Source organism: Ptychodera flava, chromosome 11 (genome assembly GCF_041260155.1).
Source record: "Ptychodera flava strain L36383 chromosome 11, AS_Pfla_20210202, whole genome shotgun sequence".
Lineage (NCBI taxonomy): Eukaryota > Metazoa > Hemichordata > Enteropneusta > Ptychoderidae > Ptychodera > Ptychodera flava.
In genome coordinates, this window is record NC_091938.1 from 10,594,892 (window position 1) to 10,619,525 (window position 24,634).

General features: G+C 39.6%; 1 protein-coding gene across 14 annotated transcripts in view; it reads right to left on the bottom strand.

The window, feature by feature from the left end:
- The window catches only part of LOC139143493 (neuropeptide S receptor-like), a 215,979-nt gene that overhangs the window by 134,827 nt on the left and 56,518 nt on the right, over nt 1-24,634 (bottom strand). For 2 of the 14 annotated variants that reach the window (XM_070713876.1, XM_070713860.1), the window contains exon 1: nt 10,745-10,924. The exons of 7 other annotated variants lie outside the window; for them this stretch is intronic. The gene's annotated coding sequence lies outside the window, so the exon portion shown is untranslated. Of the gene's footprint in view, nt 1-10,744; nt 11,035-19,721; nt 19,846-20,019; nt 20,534-24,634 lie in introns of those variants that run through there. 5 more of the 14 variants (XM_070713875.1, XM_070713859.1, XM_070713858.1 and 2 more) reach the window with 5 other exon arrangements.

The window sequence follows — 24,634 nt, forward strand, 5'->3', positions numbered from 1 at the left end:
CATCAGTGTAAGCCGCTGATCCAACGCCATCCATTTTAGACGGATTAGCTCAAGAATGAGGAGTAGGCAGGGGTACGAAAGGTGACGACCGTCTCCATCATTCAAAGCACCTGTCATCGGTATCATGACAACTTCTCCTTGGGGGGAAAGGCCGTCTCATTTCGTTGCTGACTTCAAGTTCGTGAGGCGAAATTCGCTAATGTAGGTTAGGGAGGGCGTTTAAGTTCAATCCATTCAGTCATTTCACCCAAAATGATTAAAGACCATAAGTGTCAAAATTCTTGAAACCGAAACCGCAATTTTCTCAAAAACCGTGGGACAGAATTTTTTCTTCGTAACAATGGATTTATGTGATAATCACTACCAAGCAAAAATGGTCCTTTGCGACTGAAGGAAATCTTGACTATTGATATATATTGTTTCAGTGGTGTACCTTTGTTTCATCCCTCGCTATGCTTTTTCATTCAGTCACACAGCGTGTTGGCGATCGAGCCACCGTTAGCTCAACTTGGACTCATATCAAAATGTCGAAGCTTGTGACTGAGATCAAAAGGTAATTCAGCTCGAGATAATTCGGGAATGACCACGAAGACCTGACAATCGAAATCCATAACCGTGACGATGAACTCGCAAGTGGTGAAACGTATCTAGTGGGAACCCCTCCATACAGACATGTACACACAAAAGTATAAATTGTACATTCGTGAAAGACGAAAAAATACAAACATGAAGGCCTTGGATAAACAACATTACACAACTTTTTGAAGTAACCTTTATGGTTAGTATTTTGTCCATAATGAAAGATGTCCACAACATATCGTTAACATCATAACATCACGTGGTTTTACATGAGTGTTATTCAATAGGTATATCTAAACTATCACATCAGTTCTTGCTTCACAGATACACTTCGCACTCTCGATCCTTCGATAAGCAGCAGTTTGCAAAACGAACGACTTTCCTTTGCTGACCTGACTTGCGACTCTCTCAGACGATCCCATTATTCATAGCGCATTTTATTGAAGTTCATTCTTAAAACACACACACTTACACATACATTTCACTTATAATTATGCAAATGACGCCAAAAACAAACATCTACTTTGTGAAAAATCAAACTCAACGAATTTTCAAATAATGGAATACGAACCACTGCGTGCGCAGGTTTGACGCAACACTGACATTTGTTCGTTGATGCGATACATCAAGCCTTAGACAGAAAAATAAAAACGTACAAAGTGATTGGCAATTTGAGATGTTTCTGTCGAGGTCTGACATTAACTCTTGAAAATTAAAACAGGGAAGGATTTGTGATGTCATGGAATTTTATCCGCAATGAGACATTTTAATCTCATAATACGACAAATTCATAGAAAGTTGAGTCTATAAAAATAACTGTGATTAATTTTTCATTCTGTGACGGTTGCCAAAGTGTTAGGGGAGTCAAACTAAATAAAGTTTTGTGTCATTTGTTTTACAAATAGATTACCTAAGTTATTAAACGGGCAGAGCCTCCGGATCTGGACTAAGTTGTTTGCGTGTCTCTTTCAAGTGACGAGCCTTCGTTGTACTCGAATATCAATAACCTGTGACAGTTTACTCCAACTCTGCCCGTAGATGCAACATAAATAGATTTGGGAAACACCAAAAATTCAGTAATTTGTATAATTACAATGTCATTGCTCTTATAACAGAGTTCGAGTTAAGCCCCCCCCCCCCCTTTTCATTTCCTCAGAATGCAACTTTTAACATGATGAAACAATGGTACAATGATTTCAAAAAATAATGATTCTTTTCTTCGGAAAACACAAAAATCATCTGTTTGCTTAAAGATTAAACGAAACCCCGTGTAAACACTGGTAAAAACATTTTTTTTGTTCTATCACGACAGACGTCAGATATTGGTTAATCGCTTGTCATCGATCAGTCAGAGCGCCCTCTATCGGCGCTTGAATCACGTTCGAAGTGAAGACAGTTGAGACAAGCCTGGTATTTTTCATCTGTCAAACCGTCCTATTGTTTCACTCTATCCGAGAAGTGTTGGACTGTTGAAACGATTGATCGGATTGAATGCCGGGTCAATCAGAGAATTGTGACACGACTCAATGGCCATGTATCGAATTCACTCCCCCCTGCTGGGATAGGTGCTTGTCGGGTCAACGCTCAGCACCGGGGGATGATGTTGTTTTGTTAGATGTAACCGATTTGTCAACATATGCTTAACCCATGATCGATCTATCAATGCCGGACTACGCTTGCTGATAAAAACGTAGAATAGTTTGCTGTAAAGATGATATGCAGGGAATACGACTTTGATTTATTCATCACGGCTTTCGAAGTCGATAGACGAACAGATAGTGAGCTCTCAGCGGTGTTTCTAAAATATTACCGACATTATCAAACTCTTTTGGGTAAAGAATTCTCAAGGTGTCATCTTTAGTCTCCCTGTCACACAGGATCACCTATCTATAATTGAATAAAGTGGCCCATCGTGTATGTAAAGCCAAAGCGTTTGTCAAAGTTGGATTTCAAGGAATAATAACGCACTGACAACAATATAACAATCTAACCAGCTCGTATCATAGAAACGTAGCGTTGATCAGCTGAGCTCCCAATGCAGAAAAAAATACGGCTTATGTTAATTTACGGACATTTCAATTTCAGTTTATTTGAAGTTATTTTTGGCAGTGTGTACTATCGTCATCACATGAATGGTTTGCAATTATGTAACTAACACCAAACGATGTAGAGAACAATCTGTTTCATAAACTACTGCCTCACTTAGACTTGTCGCAATGACCAATTTTTAACCTTAATAAGTATCTTATGAATGTGTAAAATGCTGTGCAAATGCTGCTGTCGTTGGATGCAAATACCATATCGTCTTATTGAGTATCACATGCATTAGATATGCTTGTGCTCTAATGCTTCAAGGGCAAATTTTTGCAGGGAAAGGGCTGTGTGATTCGATTGATTGACGCCATGAAAAACAAACCAACACATTTGAAAGGGCAGGTGTGTATGAAATAGGCTGATGGAAGTTAGTTATTTCGTTAAGATCACGTACAGAACCGATTTCCATGTTCATTTTTTTCCTTAATGATGGTCAAGTTTGGGTGGATTTGAGATTGATCGCGCTCTTGGGGTTTGATGAGCTGCATATATCCGAATTACACATCAGTAAGTCATAGCTTACGTATGTATTTTCCATGACTTTCAGTGTCTAAGTTATTTAGTCTGTGCAAACGTCCTAAATCTTGTATTATGGGGATCGGTAATACCGTCACTGCGCATCGAGATTTGAAAAATGGGGTTGTAATATCTGTGATTCCTGTCTACATCCGGCAACAGTTCATTTACCTGTCGTCATCGCTATGCAAGGGTGGTTACAGCAATAAAAAACTTACCCACGAAATTTGGATGTCTCGATATCACGTGTCAATCTTTTTTTATTGAGTTAATGTCAGTGTAATCTTCAATTTGAAATGGGAATGCCGAGACGACGAGACTCGTAAAAGCCGATGAACATGACAAATTTCTCTACTCCTTCCCGTGAATGCTTACTGTTTCCGTTGGACTTTTCCCTTTCGACTTCATACGATGTTTCCTTTTGCCTGCCAATCCCCCACATCAAAATGGACAGGTCTAAAATCACCATCGATAACTATTGGTTTGGGCCAAACCATGGCGACGAAAGGGCTATAGTTTAAAGAGTTGAAGGAAATTCTCCTATTCATTCAGAAGGATCATAATAAATATGTTAGCCTGGAATGACTGCTAATTTCGGTGAAACATTTTGTTGAAATTGCATAGATCTGTCGCCTTGTGCTTTCGCATGTACATTTCTCTTCGGTAAACGTCGTCTTTGTTTTAATATTTGTATTAATGGTGATGATAGATTGTTATGGAAACTTAATAAGCAATAACCGTAATGTTCTCGTACATACATATACACCACATACATACATGCGTGCAACAATGTATGGAGGGATGGATGCATCATGCATATATCCATCCATCCATCCGTCCGTCCGCCAGCCCGCCCATCCATCCATTCATGCATGCATGCATGCATGCATGCATACATACATACATACATACATACATACATACATACATACATACATACATACATACATACATACATACATACATACATACATACATACATACATACACACATACATACATACATACATACATACATACATACATACATACATACATACATACATACATACATACATACATACATACATACATACATCAATACATACATACATACATACATACATACATACATACATACATACATACATACATACATACATACATACATACATACATACATACATACATACATACATACATACATACATACATACATACATACATACATACATACATACATACATACATACATACAAACATACAAACATACATACATACATACATACACACATACACACAGACGCACGCACGCACGCACGCACGCACACACACACACACACACACACACACACACACACATACATACATACATACATACATACATACATACATACATACATACATACATACATACATACATACATACATACATACATACATACATACATACATACATACATACATACATACATACATACATACATGCATACATCCATCAGACTGTCTGTCTGTCTGTCTGTCTGCCTACACTTACACAGAAAGATTTCAATGACAAAAGAACAGTAAATTTATTAAACAGAATTAAGACTGTTTAAAGCCCGGTGCATCAAATATGCACAATAATTATCTAACAGAATATTGTTTGCAAACAAAACTCTCAGTGCAAGTACTGGAAACACCACGTTACTAGAAGAATCACAGTCCTGAAGTGAATAGCCTGAATAGCTGCCGCTTCGTCGTCGAATTCTTTACAACATTACCAGACACCTGGCCTTTTGGTCGCTACTCTATTGCAATGAATATATATGTGTTTTCAATGGAAGACACCGGCTGTCTGGGGACGGTAAAGAGCATTATTCGTTGGTATTATTAAAATCATATTTGACGTTGCTGACAAAGGAGACATTTTAGCGATGTTTGCTAGGGCCCCTGGGCGGGATTATATGCCTTAGAATGTCATAAACACGTCGCCAACCGAACAGGTGTCTCTTGTCTGTTCCACACGATAGCGTGACTGCGTTGTGTAAAAACTGCGGCACGTTCGACATACGTGCAAACACGGACAAACTCATCGCTTGTTTATTTTGAACATTTCGGCGCAAATATATGCGTTTTAACTATTATCATTAAAGTAAACTAGATCGTGTGATGACCTTTGCAGCAGTTGTCTCCCGTCGGAGATACCAAACTGAGTATGCATTCTCTTCATATTTGTCCTAAAAGGCTCAAAAGAGTTCATTTATATGAGCGAGTAAAAATATTTCAGAATATTAGTGGCCGAAATAGCACAACACCGCCAGTCCTAGAATAAGACAGTTTGCTACTGAGCTTGCTAACTAAAATCAGAATCATGATGCGTTTGTCAAACAAAATTTAAATCTAAACGGCGCTTAAAAATCCGCGTTCTCAATCAGAACTAAAAGCATTGGGCGATTTGCCAAATAACTTAATAAACTGATTCATCGGAGAAAAGTTGATACGTAAAATATTTTATCGGGTAAGAAACGACAAGGTATGGCTGCCTCTACCGTAAACACGATTGGGACTAATTTGGGATAATTGGATCTTCATATTTTTCAAATTTCTCAAAAGTGTTAGTTGCCCTACAGCTGGATGTTATGATATTACAAATTATTCATAAAAACGAGTGTATAACTTAAAAAAAGCTAATAAGCTTACACTTGTAGATTAAACTGACATTACTTCACAATCCAATTATCCCAAATTAGTTCCAATCGTGTTCTTAATAACTGTTCTCATATTGATCAGGTTCCCCTACATTTCCAATCGACTGGCAAAAATTGACATGCTAAGAATTCGTCTTGGGGACAGACATTCGGACTCTCAACTTTACATCACTTTTTTGGCTTACCACTCCCGGGGGGCTCATTTTGAAGCTTACAGATTAAACGAAGTTTTCACCGGCTTAGTTTTGTGAAAATCGGGAATTGTATTTTTCCCATAGAGATAATATAGGGATGGCGGCCATTTTAAATTGCAACTTCGGTAAACATTCGGTAAACATCGGGTAATTTGTTTCTCTAATACCGAATTTGCGCGATGAACCCCAATTTTTTATTCTTGATATCGAAACAGTATGGTAAAAGTTTGCTGGGGAAAGTTTGAGCAAAAGTTGAAGCCTTTTATTTTGGAGATGAGAACTACCTTAATGGTATGCGATGACATGGAGTTATTGCATTAGACTAGAGTCTTTCTATCACTAATCAGCCAGGGGGTAACATCCAGAAACGCCACACAGTGTGCGACCTTCCATCGCAGCACAATGACTTGCTTACTTTGCTCATTCGGGCAGTAAGTAATCTTTCACTGTGAGACGCCGAGGTCATTGTTCGATTTGTCATTTTTGAGATGGCTGATAACAGTGCCTGACAAACAGACATTCTGAGCGGTCGTCGACATGCACCTCCAATGTTCGTGCCACCCCTGCGAAGATGATGCCACCTGATCAATTTGCATGATTCACATGTTCAATCTTGATGTAATCTATTCAAATATATGTACATCCATACCTTTTTATCAATCTATCTATCTATCTATCTATCTATCTATCTATCTATCTATCTATCTATCTATCTATCTATCTAAATTCTTTTTTATATCAATTTATCTAGCTCGCTATCTAATTTACGAGTCATTTATCCAGTTACCCTATCTTTCTTGCTAAGTACTTAGCTATCTTTTAATCTATCTATCACGTGATGGATTGATGGATAGATGGATGTACGTAGTTAATATTTTTGCAGGTATACATGTGGGTTGTATCAACCTGTGTGTGAGGTACTATCACTGCAGTTCTACATAAAACCAACGTGTTCTAAATGGGCAAAATATGAACGGCATTCAAAACTGTTTGTACCATAATTTGTAACATTTCACGGATACGCCTTTACTACAGGGAAAGTATTAAATCAGTCATCGCCCTCACAACTTCGAAGCAGCTGTTGGTTGGTCCCGTAAGAGAGTACTATAGGGAAGCCTTTCACTCCGCTGTGACCGATACATCAGCATCATACGGACCGGACTCAACGATGGTTGTCGACCTTCGTGGGTAATATACGAACAGTCAATACAATCTGCTCGCATTTCAAAGAGCTTTCCCCTTTTCACCAGAGATAGTTTGTTTACTGGTAAGATGAGTTCGGGGTCGTTCATTAGGGTGTGAAAAGTAGTACGTAAAGGAAGATGTAATATTCACAGCTATGAAAAATAATACGAATTGATTCTAGAAGTGTAAGGGGATCATATGCGATCCGAATTAAGGATTAACCCTATGGCTTACTTTGGCATCGCATGCATATCTTCGTAAAGGGAGAATAAGGTCGCCATTCATCACGTCGGCTCTTTTTTAAAATTTAGTAGCCCTGATCACGTGGGGTGTAAGAAGCTGTATCTTCACTTTGTACAGCAGGCACATTTTTATGTTCCTAGGCTGCACTCAAACTAGGTGAAGATTGTTAAGACGAGCATCTACATGCACAACGCGAATCATTTTTGTTGACATGGAAATCAAGCCTCTACTTTAATTCTCCGAGATGACATTTAGAATTCGCGATGTATGAGCGATAGTCAACAAAACGTGAAATATCATATGGTAGCGCTGTATGCTTTTGTACAAGACGACTGAAACTTTAAGTTGTTGTCTGGAACAAAAGTTAATCCTACTAAACTCATGAAACTTGGAATGCCGGTCCCCTTTGGTGGCATTTTGAATGTCGCACATTATGTTACTGTCAGTCTGTGTGTATTCCTGTTCTTTTATCTTTTCCGCTCTTCGTCGGATGCTTCGTTTAGAATTTAAAATTCAATATTTCATGTTTTATCCTCATTGACAATGTTTCATGTAATACAAGCGACTGCTGAAAAAGGTGTAAAACTAGTTTCACACACTTTTCTGTTGAATTAAATTTGTTCCAGATTCTTTCTTTAAGTCCTTAAGAATGATGGATGAATCTTTAAACCCATAGATGAAGTAATGAGCATCGCCGCTACGTGACGGCAGAGAAACAAAACTTTATATGTTGAGAGATTGGGGGCCCCGGTATGCACAGGGTAGTACATGTACGTTGGAGAACGATAGAGCCTTTGGTGGAGTCCATTCTCGCAAATGCCGATTCCGATGATGAATCTTGCCTCCCAAAAACAAAATATTGCAGAAGCCAGATAATAAAATTGCGTGTCTGTTGAAGATTAGTGATCATGACAACAGCCTCATCATACGATGGCAAATCATTCGTTTTAGAGTACTTGAAGGATGTCACATTCTGGAGAACTGTGTACAAGTATCGTTATTTCGTTACAAAATCGGTTTGAATGCAGAAAGATGGCATATACTACTTAACTGCATACGTTGGTTCCTAATGATTTAGAAATCAATCAAAAGGGCAGAACAGCGATGGCAATGATTTCGATGCTAATGATGATGATGATGATGATGATGATGATGATGATGATGATGATGATGATGATGATGATGATCGTTGTGATGATTATGACATGTCGCTTGATTGATGCCATTTAAGTAGACTGACGCGTGATGGGGAACCTCAGTTTCGACTAATACCGACTGGTGTTCTGATCGTTCCCTGATTTCAACTTTTTGACAGGTATGTCGACGCGTATTAAAAGCGCGCCAAACAGAGAATGCCGTGTAGTTGATTGACAGTGCATAGTGTGGTCTGAACAACACGCAATTCGTTTTACATTTTGCCAGCTTTCAAACAGGCGTCACCGTTAATCGACTCTGACTGTGGCGCGTGCGCTATGGTCAGCAACTGGTGCCAGCTAAACTGCTTTTCGCGGTGGGCAGCGATGGGAGAATATGTTTTGTGAGACATAAATGCAGATGTCATAGTGGCTCACGTTTTTTTCAGTCGAGCACGAAGAGTTACATGTGGATCAATAAAAGAATCCATGCGATGAACGTTATGGCTGGAATCATGCCATCGTCTGTCGTCTGTCGGCGTGATGAACGCAGGACTTGCCACAGTCATCAATAGATAGCAAGATTTATGTATGAGGTGGACTTTCACGCCGAAACATTCTCACGAAAAGAAGATCCAACAAACAATTCTGAAGAGCTATGCTCTTTAATAATTTTATCATAAAACACGACATTTCAACGTTTGCGTTTGGTTTTCAACAATTAAGATTGAAGCAGATTTGAAAAAAAAACCCAGAAATCGTCTGCTCAGTAAATCAGAATATTTGATGGATTAAGTTGTTTGATTAAATTATGGAATCAAAAAATGATCTCTGTACTAGCTATAAGCTTTGATTGAGAAAAATGAGAGTCAGTCTAAGCGGTAACTTAATTGAGTAATATATTATTTAAAATTGATATACTGCAATAATATTTTTTTTCAAGTTGACAGATTGCACAAAATCCCTGTGTTGGGTTTCTTCCAATGTCTCCCAACTGCAAAACTTGAGGAGTCGTGTTCCACTGTTGCAAGCTGTCCTGAGCGATATCCGAAGCCTTGTTTTGACGCCATCCATCAGCGACAGGGTAAAGTCCGGACATCGACATTATCGGATGAACGCCAAGTAGCCCTAACAATAGTGTGAGCTGATATTCAATATTTTGCTTGTGTGCATAATGTACAGGCGCAAAACTTTTAAAGCGCCAAACAGCAAACTCGCCAACCGTTCATTCAACCTTTTTTCCGATCGTACATGCACTATACCTTCTGTGGGGATCGAGGTACGCACCCTGTTTCCGTTGTAATGGATCGCGATCTAAAACACATCACATCATTCACGATTGAGTTGCCGTAATATTAGAACAGTTGTTGACACAAAGTCACCGTAAGGCGCTTTAAATGAAATTCTTTGTTTACCGTCCGCGTCCTGGTAGGTTTTCAGAGAAAATTAAGAAAACAAACGCCACACTAATACAAATAAAAATATTTTTTTCCAAAAGAAACTAAATAAAAATTGAGTTATGTAATGCACTCGTGTTTTTTGTCTATGTTTGTTTTCTTTCCTGGCTGGCTGGTAGGTTTTTCAAAAATACAAGGGTAAGAAACAGAGGATTTTCTTTAACGGCCTAAAGAAAACAAACACAATTCATGATTGTGTTGTTGTTGCTGCCGCTTTGTTGTTGTTGTTGTTGTTGTTGTTGTTGTTGTTGTTGTTGTTGTCACAGCGACTTCTACGTTATCTTGTCTAATAACATTTTAAAATTACCATAAATTGGTATCGTAAGTAATATTAATGAACCTACGTAAATACAGACAGAAAGACAGACAGACGGACGGACGGACAGACAGAAATGTTTGCGCTAATTAACGCTAGAACTAATATCAATATTTACTCTAATGCAGCTGACGTAAACGCGTGACAAACACCTAAATATCAGGTCACAGTACTTTGTATGGTCGTTTGATAACATACAGTGTACCACTGCCGACAGTGCTGGGTTATCTATATACTGTTTCATCAGTAATCAGAGAGTGGTAACGATGCTGATAGAATTGACATCAAATGAGAACTTTGCGCAATCGATAAAGTTCAATAGGAACAGCCATCCGAAGAAAAATAAAGTTAATCTTACCGGTGAAAATAAGCTTGTCAAATTCGGTTCTGCTGAATGCACTTACAATCAAGCCAATGGACTCGCCATCGAATGAAAACGGCGGGGTTACTTGGTACACAGCGCTCGTCACTAACTAAATGTCTTCGTCTCACTCTAAGTCGGCGAGAGATATAAGGCCTTTACAGGAAACGTGATAGCCGTACAATGATGTCTCGACATGATCAATTAACTATAATAAATGTGGTATTTCACCGTGCCTGATCAGCGGACTGCGGGTGTTTAATCTCCGCTACGGTATAGCCCTAAGTGGTTTCCAGGAGCGGAAAAGGTCGATGAACGAAATCGCTCTCCACTGCTCTGGGAAATAGTCAGGTGTATTCCCATATCATGGTAATAATACCCATAATGCATGCAAACGTAACGCACATGTGGAGCTCTTTGGCAGAAAGTAGATTCGTTAATTTAGAAATATGAAGACCGAGTGCCATTGTTGTGTGGCACTAAAACGAGAAGGTACATCGCATCCGATTAGGCTAAATGATATTAACAAACTTCCGATGACCAGTGCGACGGTCACAGGAACCATTTGCTTAACTTCGTACTCACATGGATCACGCATATACACAACGCTATATTCTTTTAAGTGCACTATCTGGGCTAATACAACACTTATTTCTCGCAGACTGTTTGTTGTTTGGGTTGGATGATTGGGTTGTCTAACTCACACCACTGTCTTCAAAAACACAATCAAGAGACTAGGGTCTTTAAAAACACAATCCAGAGACAAGACATCCAAGATTATACGCACTAGACTCTAAACATTGGATTATTGGATTCATAGATAGCATTTTAGCTCTAAACGATGAGCACAATGAAGATTCAAGGAGCTTATGATGTCATAAAATTAAAAGCCTCACATCAATTAGTGTTAAGCTTTTGGATTTAAAAGCTACAATCAAATTGTCCAGTATGACCAAAATCTCAAGTACCTTCGAAATCTCTCAGATACAACGTCATGCAATGCATGAAGCTCGATACACAAGCCCTTTTCATACAGCGTTATGACAATAACTCAAATATTAAATATTCATGTACCCCGTCCGTACATCACAACACAACGTCAATATAATGCACGAAATGTGAGGTAATATAATATGGGTTATTCACAAAATACCGGAATTTATGTCCGAGTACTGAGGCGGTATTGTCTCGGACAGGATTTTAACTGCGTGAAGTGCAGAATGTTTAGATCTGTATTTTTCCTAAAAATGCAAAACATTCTCTTGTCTCCCCGCCCCCCAATGTTGACGTAAAGGTGTTATGAGGTCAAAGGTCAGATAGCCTCCCGATCCAATGATAACATCTAAAACTATTCTACTCGAAATCAAATTTATTGGACTCGCGTCCTCTGATACCGAAACTAACTGTACGGGATTCAGTATAGGGGTCTTGCGATAATTATAACTAGTAATGTTGCACATTCATTTTCCTTTGATCGTGCACGACATGTATATAACGAGGTCAAGAGTATACAACAACGGTATGCAATCAGGATAACATACGAAACATTATACCCTTAATATCATTGCCAAAATAAACTTCGTTGATATTTTATAGAGACTGATTTATTGCTAATATTGACCTTTGCGACTTAATACGCGAATTCCGAACGGATAATGCACAAGCCGTTGTAAATTGATTGATTAACTGACAAATTGATCGATCAGCCGAGAGACTAAAATACTTCCCAGCTGTACTGAAGATGCAAATGATAAAAGTGGCCGCGAAATGATTTATGATCGGCAAATATATTTTCTTTAATTTGCACTCTCTTGGAAGATATTCCATTTATCACGATAATTTTAATAAGAATCTGAGATAAGGCAATTCTCTCTGCGGTCTATTTTCGTGTATTCGTGACAGTGGTATGCTATGAAAGTGGACCACCCTCCAATCAACAAGATAAGGTTTCTCGTTTGCCTCACAAATCATACCGCTGGCAAATAAAGATTAAATCAAAACACTTGCCCGGATGTTCCGCCCCCGGCACGTGCAAGACCCTGTGCCGATATTGTTCCAAGCTGTTTTTGTAGTAAACAATCGGCTCATCTTAATGTCATCGCGGAGTATTTTTTAATTTCAAAGTTCAAAGATCACACATATTTTTTCTGTTGTTTGTGTAGTACGGTGTGGTTGATTTTCATAACGGAGAAATATTTGCGCATCTTGAACACTAAAGTGCTATTTGTAACCGTGGGTCCGCTGTTCTTGTTTTAAATGAATGTGTTCATACAGGCTTCTAAAAACCAAACGCGTAGAATTTTCGTAATTCAATCCTCATTGTCCATTTTAATCCGATCACGGCTCACAGCTCTTTTCTTCGTGGAACCACTATCTGACGATTTTCCATCGATAGGCACATCGTCATTGTGCAACATACGTTGCGTAAGTCAAGTATAGACTTATTCGTGTGTTTAACGTTTTGAATCAAATATCGACTTTATTGCTCTGGTCTATTGACCAGGCTATCGAAGGACTAAGCCGTCTTTATTGTTCAATTTTTTAACACAGTGAGTGCGTGTGTGGGGGTGTCTGTGTTTCTGTGTCTGTGTGTCTGTGTCTGTGTGTATTACGAATAATGTTATTGTTTACAACCAAATTTTAGTTCGTACTGAGACTGACAGCGCTGAGAAATTGTATTCAATGTACTTAAGGGGGTGGAAGAGTATAGGTAGGGTGTAGAAGAAGTTTTCCAAAACAAGACAAAATATGAAACTTGTCCCTTTAGTAATAGCAGCACGCTTGAATTTCAAACTTCATAGAATTAGGTCTACATGCTCTAGAAAACAAGTTTTCAGGGGTAGTGGGTGTGAGTGGTATGACTCTAATGGAATAGCAGAATGACGAGATGGCTATTATCGGATGGTGATAGAGAAGACAAACACTAAAGACGATCAAGTATAAATATCAAATGCCGTTTCGTCTCTCTAGATGTTGCCGTTCGCAAGCTCACAGTAATCCATTAATTTCGCCTAATAGCCACTTCACATGATTGAGACGGTTATGGGATAGTCAGATATGAACATAATGTGAAAGAGACGTATGCATTTCAGTCTTTCCTATCTTATCAAGTCTTCTCTGTTTTGCGCGAAAATGATAATTGCAAATTTCATCTGTCTCGAGCGTAATTGGAAAACCCGACACCTTGACGCACGGCGCAGAATAGTCTCACCGATTGTTTGTCCACGGTCAACTTTTACGAGGCCATTTCTTGGAGTTAGTCTATCACTTGTCTATTAACTAGACTCTATTCATTTGCACTGTGCTACTCCGCTTCCAACAAACCGACATAACAACGAAGACTTGTTCTCGTTAAACTCTTCTTCAGGCTACGAAAATGATATCTATATATAACAAACGTAACTGGCGTTTTTGTACACTGATGTACGTGGCAGTGCAAACTGAGCGTTGACCGACATAAAGTTTGCAACGAATGATTGGCAAACCTTGAAACTTTTTCATGATTAAGGTAGTATGCGCCTCCAAAGTGAACTAATTAAAATTTTGATCAAACTAGTTTCTCATTGAAACTTTTAACCATTCTCTTACCAAAACAACAATAAAGATCAGGGGTCACCATGCAAATGTTGGTACTAGAGAGACACGTTATCCATGATTCCCCGATATTTGAAATTCAAAATGGCCGCCATCCATCTGTTAACTCTATGATGAAAAATAAAATTTTCGATTTTCAAAAAACTAAGGCGGCAAAAACTTTTCTTTCACCAGGAGCTTTAAAATGTACCCCCACATGTGGTAGATCAGATAAGAATTTAATATATTCCGAAGCCCTGTCCCCGTGGTGCGTTCTACCTTAATTCAAGGATCGATAATACATGCATTCTCTGATTAGCTCACATGACTAGGAATAATATAATAACCATCACAGGGATGTTTTAATTCGAAGAACACAATTGCACAATTATTAGTTGGACTGTAAATCGTAATGCATCAACTATTGGGCTGCCGATCACTATCCAACAGGCTTGTCTCGGCTTCTTGCCAAGCTGACTGATGGTATCAACAAAAGTTTCTGTGGTTTTGCACGAACAGACTCGGCCGCGAAAATAATGGACTCGTCCAAAGTCTAGTGTCCACTGATAGCAAAACGTATACTGAACTTCGTCGTACATGAAACATCATGGCGTACACATCACTCCATGTCTAAAGGCGCACTGCGGCAATCATTCAATTAGGTAGCTGCCTAAAATTGTTTCGACAATCTGAAGATACTATCTCCGTACTGATGTTGACGCGGAATTAGTTCTTGGGCATTGACGTAAATCAAACACGTGTCCGTAGATCCTAGAAGAAGGGGGAAAGCTGTATGATTGAAAGTACTTTTAGTCGTCACAATGCCGATTATGACTACATCAGGTGACGGGAAGACTTAAAATAACGAAAAGCCTCATTTTCCTCGACGTTTCTTGAATAACAAAATGCTTGGTTATCTGAAGCAAAGACAATATCCAACTGTACGTCACCATCATCCGAGTAATAGATTTTTATCTCTACGCGCAATGATATGGGGATTGAAGTATTAACGACCCTGGTTGCCACCAGCGTCGTAAATGGCTCATCTAACAAACAGAACAGAACAGGAAAGGGAGGGCAGTTTTGCTAATGTAGTGCATTGTAAGGTATTACGGTATAGTACGGCAACATCAGAACAGCAAAAAATATACGACACGGCACAACATACTCTATTGCGATGCAGCCGCAATAATACATAATCGAGACAGGCATCTGCAATACACTTTTCAAATGGCAATTTTACAATGGATGTTTAGAGGAGCTCGTTCTTCGCCTTAGGTACTGTAATATCCACTTTCCAATTTGCAGGTGTATCGGAAAGCCTGGTCTGCGATGATAGGATACATCGTCCTATTCGATGACAAAAAAGATAACATCCTCGATACAGTACCGATCGATTTTCTTTATAAATTGTTGATTGCACGCAATTTCAATTTCCTCATAAGTTTTGAAAATATGATATTCGATGTAACGCAATACACTGCTTTTTTTCCAGGTCGGTTTAATTTTCTTGCCCCTGTCCAGCTTCCACGTCAAAATTAATTTCTCAGTACATATTGTTTTCACTTCGGAGAGATGGTACATTAACCTACAGACAAAACGCATCAAATGAAAAACAAGAATTGTCATTTCGCGTCTTGATATGGTATGGCATTTCGTTTCAACTTACAAAAACAATTCTCCACCTTCGAAGGCAGTTCTCTGCATCTCGATCTTCGAAGGCAGTTCTCTGCATCTCGACGTGAAATGCGGTGAAAACCTGCATACAACGCGAGAACGTAATAGAACGGGCAATGTACGGTTGCTGCAGCAGGGAGGACGTATCCCATGAAATATTAACATCTGATTTTCCGTATTCGTCTCGCTCCACTGAAGAGGTGACACGTGACCCGTCAGCGAGATGAGAAGTACCAGCTCTGGAGACTCTGTCGACCTTTTGTGAACTCTTTCCCCGGGTCACTTTTGATGCAGCTTCGTTTTGTGATTTTGGGTTTTTTTCCACTGCAATAGTGTTTTTTTGAACTGTCGACTCATTTTATTATTATTGGCGTAACTTTTCTGAGGTATGATTTCATAATTTTTTCAAAACGAACCTGTCAATGGAGTAGACTTTTGGATGAAAATGAAAAAAGAGAAGAGAAGACAGAATCTAGGATTAGATGTGCTTGAGAAAGGTCTTATTTTTATATGCACAACTTGCATCAATGCTTTTAGGATCATTCCGGTCTTTCATCAGTTACATGTAGTTCCTATTCGTCTTTATAACCCTCCCCACCCCTAAACCCCATCCCCTTTAATACTTGTGATCAATTCTGCTAGAGTCAGCATAAATGTGGGTTATTAGAACCAGGTACGAAGCTACAGTCAACGTAGAAAAAGCGTTTGCCGCCTATATGTGTAGTTTTGCAAACGATAGGACTTTCCCGCGCAAAAAGTAGGTATACGGCTTACGTTCTTTAGCAAATGAATTCTGCACGATGTGTGAAGGGGCGCGTCTTTTTACGCTCAAAGAAACAGACATTTGTGTACGCAGTCTTAAATTTTCAAAAAATGGGCAAATTAGATTTTATATATAAATAAATTAACCATAAAAAGGAACACATGATGAAAGGAATTCTAGTATGAAATCACGATCGAGCTTGACTTTGCCATAAACCACAGATGCCTGTACAGTGAACCATGTTAGAAAATAAATGTTTAATTGGCGAAAGATCAGACGCCAGCAATAGGTATTCCATAGGTTGGCATACGTTTTACACTCCACTTAACGCGTTCATCCACCGAAAAGGCACGTTCCGGACTCGCACGTTTGGCGAAAACTAATATTCCCGTAACAACTTCCGGGAAATCGTTTGTTTCTATTACAAAAAAAGTTCCTCAACACAGTTTTAATATATTCAAAGAGTTAATTTCTTTCTTTCTATGCCTCAGCGATCAACGCTGTCATGCGCATAGTACATTTGATGCTTTAGTCATAAGCAGGTCGCGCAACAGTTCCCATCCGCACTACTTAAATTCTAAAGATCTCAGAGAAACGTCGCTGCTCCGTTTCTAGAGCGCGTGCGCACATCAATTGATGTGGATGCTTCGCAATGTAGTCTAATAGCGGGCAAGAAGTCCGGTGACTTTACGGGATCTACTAAATAGTGTAGTTGATTTTTATTTCTTAATGTTTGTTTGTTTGTTTCTTCGTTTATTTACTTTTTGCTTGTTAATGCATGTACATGTATTGTTAGTTTCCGTCTTCATTAGCGGCATCCGTGTATTTTAAAATATATCATTTTTAACATTGTGTATGTGTATCTGTATGCACATCTTTATCTGTCTGATGTCAGAAAACAATATTTTTCATCAGACAGTATGTCAAAAAAACGACACTCAACATTATCCATCACGAATTTCATAGTGCACAATTTCCGATAAGGTATGAATGCCATCAAAATTAGTCATTTGCTTTATATTGTTTCGAGACGAGCACCGTGTTAAGCAGAACAGTGTATTTCGTAGCGTACATCTCAGATTCAAAGGTAGATGTATAAGGTTTGGACAACACGGCTCTATTGCTGTCACTCTGTTCTGCTTTAAGTCAAGCGTTAAAGCTTCCTTCCATCTCGCAAATATAATTTTGAGATATATTGCGACAAGCATGTGACCGAATGTATCGGTGGCAAAAATGTCACTGGTATTTGCGCGACTTGACCCACAGGAAAACGTATTGCTTTGTAGTCGCCGGGGGCTGTATCAGCAACTGCCTTGATCGAATGTGCCCGGGGCCAGTGGCGCGGTTGTTGTTTAATCATGGATCGCTCCGTCGCCTTGGATTGGAAGATTATCTCACTATGAGTATGTCTACAAAGAATGGGAGACATCATTGAATTGATCGCGTATCAGCTTTCAAGTGATTGTCATCGAGGACCGGTCTCTTTTATAATCTATTTGACGTTGTGATAAAGTGAGTAATTAAGGTGGTATGCGCCTCGAAAGTGAAAGACCTTAACTGTTGCTCAAACTTTCCTCAATGAAACTTTCGACTGTTCTCTTACCAAAGCAAGAATAAAATGAAGGGCTCCCGTGCAAAGTTTGGTACTTGAGAAACAAAATACCCAATATACACTAATATTTGGAATTCAAAATGGCCGCTATCTCTGTGCACTGTATTCTCTATGGGGGAAAACAATATTTTCGATTTTTGGAAACCTAAGACAGTGAAAACTTTTCTTTTCAAAGAGCTTTAAAATAGTCCAACGAGTTATAGCTCAGAGAGGAAATGTAAAACATTGAGATTCCGAATAATCTGTCCCCGAGGTGCATTCTACCTTGAATTGTCGGTGCCTTTCTTTGCAGTTGTAAGTCCTATGGGGAGCTTCCATTGCGGGAGAATGGCGGCACCTGAAGTAAGTGAAATACTAAAACTCTTGTACATGTTCAACTTAACAAAGACATTACACAGAAAATTGAATAGAAATGCTCTTTTAGTAAAGTTTATTTGAAAAAATTATCTTCTGTGAAGTCTCGTGGACTTTCCACTTTTCTCAGTGTACTGTTATCATCTTTATTGCGCAGTAAAAGGTTTCGAACCATCCCCTATTTGATTCGAATTAAAACGGACAAGATGGCCAGCCCTGCATCCGTCGTTAGAACACTTTCAATCAGCCTATTCATCTGGTATGAGATTATCTATCTGCGTTGAAGGTAAAATTGAACACGAAACGTCAGTTTATTCAGGTTTGTTCGACGAACCGTTTCTGTGAGATACTCATCGTATAACCAAATAGGACCGGGCATCTTCACACGCTATCGAACGCATCATTGAGTCTGCGTTAATGGATTTTATGAAATACACGGAATTTGTTCTGTATAATACAGGAGATAATGTATAACAAACAAGACAGTTGAATTGACTCCCTATATAGTAAAGGAGGCTGAAGAGCTGTGACAGACACTGACTAATCCGGTCTTCAAACGATAAGACCCGTTGTAATCCAGGGCGCATGAAACAGGAAATTCTTTATGTGAGAGTAGTGATATCCTGTGAAAGATATTACGCGCAGGCTAGACGGGCTGTTGTGAAAAGTTTGCAAGACGACTCTGTGCTTGAGTCGCCTCACGGAATAGTTCAAATGACGAACTCACTACAGTTAAAGTATAGGCGTATGAATAGCTTAATAACGGATAGTATGGTTGCAGTTAATTTGAACACGCAGGTGTAAATGCTTGGCTTGAAACAATGCAACCTATTTAAACTTAAGATCAGAGGAAATGCTCGCATTGCAGACCGGCAGATTTCATGGCGCAAACAAGAATATGTAAGCGTCCCGCCTGCAACCCCTTGCAACAATATTTGCATACGTGTATACGAGGAAAAAAAAGATGCAACTGAAAGGCAATTTTTCATCCTTACCTAGATTCTGTACCAATATTTCCGTACGAGAAGTTAGAGCAGTGTGTACATATGCGATTTAACAGGCGACCGCCTACAGCCCTCTTGCAATCCGACGAAGTTTGAAATACAAGCGATGACTCTTATGACATGCGCAGACTTAACGTCGATACCGGAGAATACTAGCGGAAGCCTCGCTTAATAAATTAATGCACTGAATACCTTTTTACGAGTCACTGCTTTCACTGATTTTAAGCACCTCCAGGAAAGATTGTCCTATATTATATATCAAATACTGCGAATTGTGTCAATGACATACCTACGTATATTATGTCCATCTATGTGCGGATCGTTGTCTGCATGGAGACTATGCTTTGCGGCAAACGGCGAACGCAAGGGAGAACCCTGTGTAGTATCGTGTCTACCAGCCGGCACTTTTAGTTCTCTGATTTTATATCGGTCACGGTTTTGAAAGTTAAATGTGAGTCTTTATGCGCTATCTTCACCAGTCCCCCTAGGTTGAAAATTTCAGCGCATGTCTTGTCTTGTTACAATTTGCGCGCCAAACAATCAGTCGCCAGCAGTGTATTATGTCGGCACGGTTCCACCTGTTTCGGTGTGACTGAGGTCGTGGAGAGATTAAAATCGCGATGGACGCACTCCTTGCGCTGGGGAAAATACAAACTCCTGCCTGTTTTCAATTACCGCTGACCACGGCTGTATACAGTATGTCATTCGGTACCAACTGTTCTGTGGGTCACGCAGAGTTGCGACACGTTGAAACCCTGTCATCGCGACATACAATGTACAAGCTAGTGACAGGCTGCACTTATCCGATCCCTAATCATAACAAAGATCGCAAAGGATAACCTTCAAAAGAGAGTGTGATTGTTAAACCAATTTAAACAAGGTCAAAATGTCTCGATATATTCGATAAATCATACCAATAATTGAAATGTGATCGCTTGAAATTCTTCCTCGTCATGGAATAAATCCAAAGTACATGTATTATGTTATCTCGACTATTGTTGTCGCCTGCTCTCTCTCTCTCTCTCTCTCTCTCTCTCTCTCTCTCTCTCTCTCTCTCTCTCTCTCTCTCTCTCTCTCTCCTCTCTCTCTCTCTCTCTCTCTCTCTCTCTCTCTCTCTCTCTCTCTTATTGGCCTATCGCTCACAATTTCGTCCCGTCCTTGCACCCCTCGGTTCATTTTGTTTACCAGACATGCCTCAACGTTAAATATTTAATACAAATTGTCGATAAAGGGCACACGTTGCATATACGCGTGTCAACGTTTTATGACATGTAAATTTGCGTGTTGCACATCTACTCAATGTAATCCAACTAACAATCAGCGCGGTGCCTTTGGCGCTCAGAAAGATTGAGAAGGACCCTGGGATGCCAACGTGAACTAACAAAGCTGTATTTCCAAGTTTGCTCACACATGTAACCTTCACTGCGTTTCACTTGTTCCGTTTCAAAATGACCTACGATATATGTCGTAAACACATGTATCGTCCTCAGTGATTGGTGTTTGTGGTAAATATAAGGTCCACTTGCAGTGCACTCATTGCATGGACCCTTTCTGTTAGGTATCATTACCATGGTGATTGGTTATTGTGTTAGTCTGGTTCTGTTGCGTTATAGATAACACAATTGGAACTAATTTGGGATAATTGGATTTTCATACTTTTCAAATTTCTCAAAAGTCTTCGGTGCCATATAGCTGAATGTTACAATATTACAAAGTACTTATAAAGACAAGTGTGTAACTGAAAAGGAAAAGCAGATGAGATTACATTTGCAGATAATGTCGACATTACTTCACCATCCAATTATCCCAAATTAGTTCCAATCGTGTTAGATTGTCTCGTGTATTTCCTGGAAATCGTTGTAGCAACCTGCCAATCACAACGTCTGTACTAAATGAGACCAAATAGAACGGTCCAGCCAATGAGTGCTCTGTAAGAGGACCTTAAGAACCACATACACCAATCACTGTCACAGGTACATATGTCTCGGACCTTACTTATGAAACAAGACGACTCAAACATTAATGAGTGTTTGTACAAATTTCACAAACTGTTCGCCAGAGTCGGAAATATTATAGGAAGATGTCAATTCAATATCAACAGAGGTTTGATTAAATTTCTCATTTTCGGGAACGCGTGTATCCCACAAATTTACTCATTTCTGACTTCTGATAGAGCAGCAACCTCTTCATCTTTAGCTTACATGCTACACCGAAATTATTTACAAGTCACTGTTTACAAAAACAACAATCATATTCAACAGCATTAATTTAGCACATACGGGTACCAGACTAGTTTGAGTTCACTGAGATCAATTATGCATCCTCAACAGTGAATTAGACTCTTGATTGCATATTGCCCTCCAATGATTTCAGATTTTTATCATCCATCGCTTTGTTATACGTTACGGATCAGAATCAACAGTGTTACACGTGTCTATCTTATCTGGCCGATGCAATTTGTCATTAGATATCTCCGTTCCATTTTAGCAGAAGATGGGCGAGGACTTACTTTTTGCGTCCACTCTAAGGCTTCTCTACACGGATATCAACCTCCGCATATGAATATCCCTCCCCCCTCCGTGTAATCCCATCTGACTACCTGTCCCCTTCGCTATCTGTAAACATCGTTTGCTGATTGACGTCAGAATTGATTATTTCAATACACCATGTAATAAATCTGGAACTTCTAAACGCTAGTAAAAAAACCGAGTCACATCTGCGCGTGTCAGAGAAACGATAAAAGTACTGATGTGTGTCTTATAAACTTCCCGCCACACCTGTGTACCGCTCGGGGCATCCGTGGTACAACCTGGCTCACCACAAATAATTCTGCCTGTCGGTAAAGAACAATCAAGGCTCAACATATACCATGGAGATTTGATATACAGCTTGCGTGGATGCGGTTCCCGAAGCGTGGCGTCGACGTTACAAATGCAAGACGTGACTAGAGAACGAACGTTAACGAAAATAAAAGAAAACAAAAAACTAGCGTTAGAGTATCATCGTTTCGAAGTCTTGCAGACTTTAATATTTAATTCAGCTCTCTGCCCGCATCTCGAGTGATCATATTTTTATTAGGTTCTTTTTAAAAGATCAATGACGTCACCTCGACTTTATTATACAATGCAAGATGCGCTCCACATGAACATTCCATATGGATAAAAAGTCATTAGCATAAAATGTTAATGCAGAAACAATGCTCATTAATATAATGTACATTTGTTGTCTCATTCAGCTGGAGTTAACTCCAGACACCTTTTTGAAACTATGGCTATGCAGAAACTACACTAAACCAACGTTTGCGACGATTTGGTACGTGCAGTGACGACGCAAATTAATCCAGACCGGGGAAATATTCGTGCACGCGAAAAGGCTGAGTGCGCGTGCGACATGGCTATATCATCCAAACCTCGTTATAATCACTTTTCATTCTATATCACGTGATTGAGTCTCAGCCAATCACAATAAGTGGATAATACGAGGGGTGTAATAAAAAAACGAATGCTAACCCACTTCGCATCTTGCGCAAACGCAGAGCTATCCCTCTTTTTGTTTTGGTTTCCATTTTCCATTTTACAACAGATATCAAAATGGGTAAATTAAAGTGCGTTTCACCTAGGTACCGCAACTCAGCGTATGAGACGAACACAATCCACGTACAAAACATACGGTTAGCTTGGGTATCACGGACACAGTTCAAAGCCACCGACTCGTCGATTAATTACAGTAAACCAGCATCGGGCAGCCGCTGTCTGGACTGGGAGATAAACAGTAGACTAGACTTGATCTACAATGTAACTGTTTCTTTTACAATTTCAGCTAAGAGTTCAAGAGGTGAGGGTATTCTCAACAGAAACTAACTAAAAAGCCACACGGGTAAATTAAACTAAATTTACACGTGACGGATTCTTCGCAGTGTTACTCCGCCTTTTTCGAAAACCGGTCAGTCAAATTAGGCTATCTAAAGTTTGAATCACCGTCGCTAATGACTAGCTACTTTATGTCAACACTTAGATGCGTCACCGATGATTGTTTAATACGTTGCTCCCTGGAGCAACGTATAAAGCTCTGTCTCGCAAGGACGGAGAAAATATGTCAATTATTGATGTAAGCATCCCGTGGTAAGTTTCATAACTCCAATGATGTAACAATAATCTCTAGGCGGGCAAACGACGTCAATGATATACTCATTTGGCCAACACATTGGCCACTAGCTGCAATAATTGTAGCCCTTGGTTGGTGGGGATTGGGCTTCTGTCGTGCGGCTCGCGCCTTGCCCCAACCAGGGCTACAATTTCTCCCAATACCTGCTCGTGTAAAAGCTGCAGTGCGGATCTACACTGCATGGTCCAGACACACACGGGGCCGCATTATCAGAGAATCTCCCCTTACCGTGTGCAAATTTCACCATAATCCTGCTCCCAGATAATGTTAGAGCCCTTGTAACTCCTATCGATGGTCAACTTTACTCCTTGCGGCTGAAAAATGACAGTTTAATGACTCAGGCGCGAAGTCGATTCGAACCTGACCGCCGTCGTTGAACTCTGTACCCAGCCGACTTGTACCATTACATTTTAGGGGTGGCCGACAGGTGTGAGGGACTAATGAAAACGGTGGCATGAGCAGTAGCGCGCTAGTGGCAGTAGTTGTTATTTTAACGTTATCTTTTCGAAGGATTGTAAAAAGGTCATAGGACCGTTTGCTCCTTTTCAATTACTGCAAGAATACAACTATCGCTGAAAGCAAAGAGAGACCAGTGACCATTGAAGAACTTGCCATCTTTATTTCTGAAGAAGTGAAAGAGATATTCACGCCATGCAAAGTCTGTCGTCTGGTCTTTGTCATTTTATACAGATGCTCTGACAACAAGAGGACACCGCAATATAATTATAAGATATCCAATC